A 7,290-nucleotide genomic window follows, 5' to 3' on the forward strand; every position below is an offset into this window, starting at 1 on the left:
ATGTTCGACTCTTTGTGACCCCATGAACTGCAGCACGCCAGGCCTCCCTGTCCATCACCAACTCCTGGAGCTTGCTCAAACTCATGTCCCTCAAGTCAGTGATGCCATCCAACCATCTCATCCTTTGTCATCCCCTTTGAAGGTAGGAGCCATTTACCACCGGTTCAGAGGTCTCATCCTTGGCTTCTGATTAGAATCACCTGGTGAACCTGAAACAGGTGCTGCTGTTCACACCCCACCCTGTACCGTTTACATGAGTCTTCAGGAGGACCTCACACATACTAGTAAAAAGAAATCTCCCAGGTGATTCTAATGTGCAACCAAGCTTGAGAATCATGGCTGCTGTAGCCCATAACGTGGTTGTTAGACTTCAGACTTGATGTTCTTAGAGCTTAGAGAAGTAGCAGGGAGAAGTACCTCCCACAAAATTCTCCCCACCCTCCCGCCACTGACAAAAATCACGTGGCAGATGATAATCTAGGGTAAAATATTCGGCATTTGTTACTTTCATTTTTAGGAAGCACATAAAACTGATTGGGGGAAAAATGGTTGAATACCTAATTCAAAATACCAAGATAGTGATATGTAGTGTCAAATTTAGATGCTTACTCAGAATTTCAGTATTTTCCTCTTCCCCCACCCCTTTTGGTGAATATTATTTAAAGCAAAATGCAGAGAAATAATTTTCACTAATCTTTTAATAATTTCCAGAGTCTTCAGAGCTATAAACTGGATGATTTGGTGATGGCGTAGGGAGCTGGTGACTCAGGGGGTGTGCCAACTCATGAAATATAATTATTCCTCCTCTTGCTTCCTAGTAGATCTGGAAAAAACCAAAAACTCAAAACCTGACACAGCAAATAATTGAGCCTTTCAGAATGATGTGAAATAATTATCCCAATTACCAGTGTGCTGAGTTGAAGCAGATCTTTTTATATTCCTGTCTGACCTCAAATCTAGAGTTTTTTCACCCATTTCCCTGATCAGAGGTGGAGACACTCAACTTTCCAGGAAGACGGAGAATCTCAGCCTGGCTCAGACCCAGCCACACAGACCAGAGTATTTTGAGTCCTCAGACCCTCCTTTCTTCCTGGCACATTCATGGCTCATCATGAACTGAAGAAGTGGAAAGCTCACAGGAAGACTGAGAAAGAACCACACAGGAGCCCAATCTTTGCCTCCATTGTCTCCGAAAAGGTGCGTCCATCCTTGTTTCAAGGCTAGCAGGTAGAAAGAGGGACTGGGCAAGCCTTCGATACACTTCCTTCCTCTCTATAGAAATGACTAATTTTTTACTGTCTGAGCCACCAGGGAAGCCTGATAGATACAAGAGCAGGAAGAAGATAAGCACCTTCTACCCCAACTGCAGGGCTTCGCAGGTGGCGCCAGTGGTAAAGAATCCACCTGCCAATGCAGGAGACATAAGAGACACAGGTTCTATCCCTGGGTCAGGAAGATCCCCTGGAGAAGGGAATGACAACCCACTCCAGTATTCTTGCCTGGAGAATCCCATGGACAGAGGAGCTTGGCAGATTACAGTCCATAGGGTCGCACAGAGTCGGACACAACTGAAGTGACTTAGCATGCCCGCTCCCCAACTGCGTACAGATATTCTTCTGAGTAAAAGGTGTCATTTTCTGCAAATGAATCCCCTTAAATTTAAATAATGAAAAGATAAGCCTAAAATCTCTTCAGTGTTTTCCTGGAATCTCAAAAAGCTAATGCAATAAGTGAAAATGTGTATAGAGAATATACAATATAAAGTCTTAATGAAAATTTAACCTATTAAACGTAAGAGGGATTTCCCTGGTGGTCTACTGGTTAAGACTTCACCTTTCAGTGGAGGGAGTACAGGTTGACCCCTGCTTGGAGAGCTAAGATCCCATATGCCTCGGAACCAAAAAACTGAAACAAGACAGAAGCAATTTTAAAAAGTTTCTTATAATGGGGGGAAGGCAACCTGAAAATAGAGTGCTATGAAGGATCAGCACCATTTCAAATTAAGACATGGACCCCGCATTATAGACAGAGCCTGAGGGCCACATGGAAATCACAACTTGCAGTTTCAAACTGTGTCCCAGTGGTCTTTATTTTTTTGACAATGATCTTTTAGTTTGTGATCAGTAGATTCTCCATTTCATTTCACTCGTCACTGAGATAAGCCATCATAAAGTAATTTGGATCTTAATCTTTCACACCGAGGAATAGGCCATTTTGCTAATTCCATAATCGTATCAACAAACGAGTGTCTAATCAATTTGTTAGAAAATTTTGAATCTCACTTGATATTTGGCTGTCTTTGCTTGCCAAATGAATTGTAGTAAATGACCTAATTTAAGTAAGTGAATTTGAAAACAATCTCAGATCAAATAGGTTTGTGACTGAGAGGTAGAATTATTAGGTTACCCTGTTCCCAGTACCCGAGAAATCCCATTTTCGGGCTTATGTGCTGTGCTGTCGCTTCAGTCGTGTCCAACTCTGTGATACTATGGACCATAGCCTGTCAGGCTCCTCTGTCCATGGAATTCTCCAGGCAAGAATGCTGGAGTGGGTTGCCATTTCCTTCTCCAGGGGATCTTCCTGACCCTGGGATCGAACCCACATCTCTTATGTCTTCTGCATTGAAAGGCGAGTGCTTCACCACTAGTGCCACCTGGGAAGCCCCATTTGGGGGCTTGGAGCTCTATTAATAAATGTCACTTTCTAACGAGACCTTCGTTGGTCCTCAGTCAGCTCCCAAAATTAGCTAGATGAAGCAAGTTGAGAATAATACAGCAGTGTAAATTTGAAGGCCAATGCTATGTTTGATAAGTAAACATGGGACTGGATGCTCGGTTCCTATTTTTAAAGACTGGGAAGTTAGACACGTCCATCCTGGCAGCTCCGGCCCTACATGCCTGCCCTATCTGCTTCTGATCACATCTGATTGTCCCTGTAAATAATGAAACGCAGGGGCCTGTCTATTTGGGACAGCCTGTGGTAATGAACATGGCCCTAGTACATGCTGCCTTCAGATCTCCTCCACTGAAGAACCTGAGCCTACTTATAAACAAAAAAGATAACAAAAAGGGTAAAAAGAATTTATTGGAATACAGTTGCTGTACAATGTTGTGTTAGTTTTTGCTGCACAGCAAAGTAAATCACTATATGTTTATTTATTTGTTGTTTGTTGTTCAGTTGTTCAGTTGTGTCCATCTCTGCAACCCCATGGATTGCAGCACATCAGCCTTCCCTGTCCTTCACCATCTCCCAGAATTTGCTCAAATTCATGTCCATTGAGTCGATGATGCCACCCAACCATCTCATCCTCTGTTGTCTCCTTCTCTTCCTGCCCTCAATCTTTCCCACCCTCAGGGTCTTTCCCAAAGTGTTGCTTCTTCACATCCAGTGGCCAAAGCATTGGAGCTTCAGCTTCAGCGTCAGTCCTTCCAATGAATATTCAGGGTTGATTTTCTTTAGGATTGACTGGTTTGATCTCCTTGCAGTCCAAGGGACTCTCCAGAGTTTTCTCCAGTGCCACAGTTCAAAAGCATCAATTCTTTGTCACTCAGCCTTCTTTATGGTCCAGTTCTCACATCCATACATGACTACTGGAAAAACCATAGATTTGACTATATGGAACTTTGTCAGCAAAGTAATGTCTCTGCTTTTTAATACACTGTCTGGGTTTGTCATGGGCTTCCCAGGTGACTCCAGTCATAAAGAACCCGCCTGCCAAGCAAGAGACATAAGAGTCTCAGGTTTGATCCCTAGGGAGATCCCTCCAGGGGGTCAGATCCTCCCTCCAGGGGAGATCCCCTGGAGGAGGGCATGGCAACCCGCTCCAGTATTCTTGCCTGGAGAATCCCATGGACAGAGGAGTCTGGCAGACTACACTCCATAGGGTTGCAAAGAATTAGAAACAACTGAAGCAACTTAGCACATAGGTTTGTCATAGCTTTTCTTTCAAGGAGCAAGTGTCTTTTAATTTCATGGCTACAGTCACCTTCCTCAGTGATTTTGGAGCTCAAGAAAATAAAGTCTTTCACTGTTTCCATTGTTTCCCCATCTATTTGCCATGAAGTGATGGGACCGGATACCAAGATCTTAGTGTTTTGAATGTCGAGTTTTAAGCCAGCTTTTTCACTCTCCTCTTTCACCTTCATCAAGAGGCATAATATTCAGAATGGCAAATGAATTCATTCATTCTTTAAAATTGTGTATTTCTTCTTCTATGTCTCCTATGCATCTACCATGTGTTTCACTGGCCTCCTGTGGTGTCATCAGGGAAGACGGCAAACAAATTCCTTGCCTCCACGAGTCTTACATTCTAGTTGAAGAAGCAGAAAGGAAGCAGACAGACATATCTTTCAGGTAAATATGTATTTTAAAGAAAAATAAAGCAGAGCAAGGTTGCTGGAGAGGAGGCTATTTGAAATGGTGTTCTCAGCTACGGTGTCTTTGGGGAGTGGACACATGTAGGTGTGGGGAGAGTCGAGCAAAAATCTTGGGAACTGTGCTCTGAACAACAAGAGCACTAAAAGGTGGACTGGACTTTGGTGTTTTCAAGAAATGCAGTCAGACTGGAGCAGAGGGGCAAGAGGAATAACATTAGGGACTGACTCTGGATATGTATCTTTGTGTTCAGTCGCTCAGTCGTATCTGACTCTTTGTGACCCATGGACTGCAGCATGCCTGGGGTTGGAATGAAAACTGATCATCTAGAGTCCTGTAGCCATTGCTGAGTTTTCCCAGTGTGTTGGCATATTGAGTGCAGCACTTTAACAGCATCACCTTTTAGGATTTGAAATAGCTCAGCTGGAATTCCATCACCTCCACTAGTTTTGTTCTAGTAATGCTTCCTAAGGCCCACTTGATTTCATATTCCAGGATGTCTACACTACTCCAAAAAAAATGTTCTAAGTCTGACCCCAGTGTGCCTGATTCCAGGAAAATGGCCACTCCTGTAGACAACTGCTCTGGGGTACTAGAGAAAACCCCTGAAATGCACATATTAATGAAGATGGCTATTATAGTTCACGTGTGCATTGCCTCAGATGGATTTTTAAACATTACCATGATTCTAAGATTCATTTATTTGGTCCCAAATATCAGTTGATTACAAGTGTTCTTTTCTTTTTTTAAAAGGGTATTTATCTATTTGGCTGTTCCAGGTCTTTGTTGCACCATGCAGGTTATTTCAGTTGCGGCATATGAGATCTAGTTCCCTGAACAGGGGTTGAACCCAGGCCCCCTGCATTGGGAATGCAGAGTTTTACCCACTGGATCATCAGGGAGGTTCTCAAGTGTTCCTTTCTAAGTTCAGAATGCACCTTCCAACAATTGCAGTGCTTATGCGTGTGGGTGTGCTAAGTCACTGCAGTCGTGTCCGACTCTTTGCAACCCCATGAACTGTAGCCCTCCAGGCTCCTCTGTCCATGGATTCTCCAGGCAAGAATACTGGAGTGGGTTGCCCTGCCCTCTTTCAGGGGATCTTCCCGACCCAGGGATTGAACCCACACCTCTTATGTCTCCTGCACTGGCAGGCAGGTTCTTTACCACTAGCGCTAATTTTCCAGAATGACCTTCAAAGTCCTATTTGGCATGTCTGTACTTGATGGTATTAATAATAGTACATAGCCAGGATGATAGCATTATTTCTATGAGGAAGTCAATTCTGGGTTCCACTCAGTGGGGTCAGTTCACACCCTCCTCTCTCCTGTTCTGCATTCAGCTCATTCTGATTCTGCTGCTTTGTAGCCTCAGAAGCAGCATCCAGCAGTGAGGTTTCCAGGGTTCTTGTGGTATCAGAGGGAGCCCTGAGCCATCAAACAGGGCTCTGATAATCAAAGTGGCAGTAGGGAATCACACATGAACTTCCCCAGAACCATTAGGAAGGGGCAGTGATCGCACATGTCCTCAGCTGTGCAAGAAAAAGGGAAATACTGTAAGTCCCCTACAAATGAACAAGTTCTGTTCTGAAAGTGCATTCGTTAAGTCCAACAAAGTTAGCTTAGGTACCCAATGAACACAATCGGCTATATACTGCTGCTTTTATGCATCTTTCCAGACCTCCTGGGCTTGAAATACAGATACTCTGCTACTAATACTCTATTCAGTATTGCACAGTAAAGTACACAAAAGCACAAGCATTTGTAGAGAATGCACGCACCTGACAATGTACACCAGACACGGGAACTAACTTATGTGACATCTGAGCACACATTCACATCTTTGGAAGTTCGCAACTTGAAGGTTCATATGTAGGGAACTTACTATAAAGGTGATGGGGAAGCAAGCAGCAGAGAAGGGGCGAGAATCACTGATGATCGCAGCACTGTAGGGAGAAGTCCTCCAGTTAGTACCTCTCCGTGGCCAACACTAGGGAGCACCATTATAGCTGAAGGCGTGCCCCCTCACTGGGAATTCAATGCCCCTGGAGTTGTACAAGTGGAGGCTCTGCAGGAAATCGGAGGAAGGGAACTCTTGATGAGACACCTATGTCCAGGTGAGAGATGTTTATATATCAGGCATTTTTAAGTCATAAAAGATCTTACAAACTTTTATTAATATTTTATAACATTATCTAGGTGTTAAAAAAGTATACATTTAATAACCAGGAGAAACAGTAGGATTATATGGCTTCATACTTTTTCATAGACCAGGTTTTATGAACTTAAGTGATATTTTCTCTCCAGAAGTGCATTTTGGATGCAACCTTCTGGTTGCATTGAGGATGAATGCAGAGAAAGGTAAGTTTGGATACAGAAAGGATAATTAGGAAGTGATTGAAACAATGCAGGTAAAAGATGTTCAGAGCCTGATCTTGGGCAGGAAAATTGACAATGCTTAGGTTGTAAAATTGAACAGACTTGAGAAATCTGACACGAAGTCAAGGAAGAAGAACAGCAAAGGGTGCTCACTGGCTCTTGGCTGAATAAGCAGATGACAGCGAATGCTGATGAAGGAACAGTCGCGGGGGAAAGATGGTGAGTTCACTTCTAGACATGTTGAGTTAGATGCATCCAGGAAATATGTGTATGGGAAGATGCAGCAAGCTTGGAGCTCAGTGAAGAGTCTAGAGTTGGAGACAATGATCCAGGTATCGCATGCAGGTGACAGCTAACCCAGGAGAATGCAAGGAACTTGCACTACGAGTTTATAAGGACAGGATGTCCAGGAGAGAATCTTGAGGCTCAGCAACATTTAATTGTCAGAGAGAGGAGAGGTACTGGCAAGAGTTTACACTCTGAAAAATCAAAGGGTGTGTCTTTAATTGGGTTTACAAAGACCCAAACCAGTCTATCTGCT

This window comes from Giraffa tippelskirchi, chromosome 14, assembly GCF_054371585.1.
Source record: "Giraffa tippelskirchi isolate mGirTip1 chromosome 14, T2T-mGirTip1v1.2.pri, whole genome shotgun sequence".
Lineage (NCBI taxonomy): Eukaryota > Metazoa > Chordata > Mammalia > Artiodactyla > Giraffidae > Giraffa > Giraffa tippelskirchi.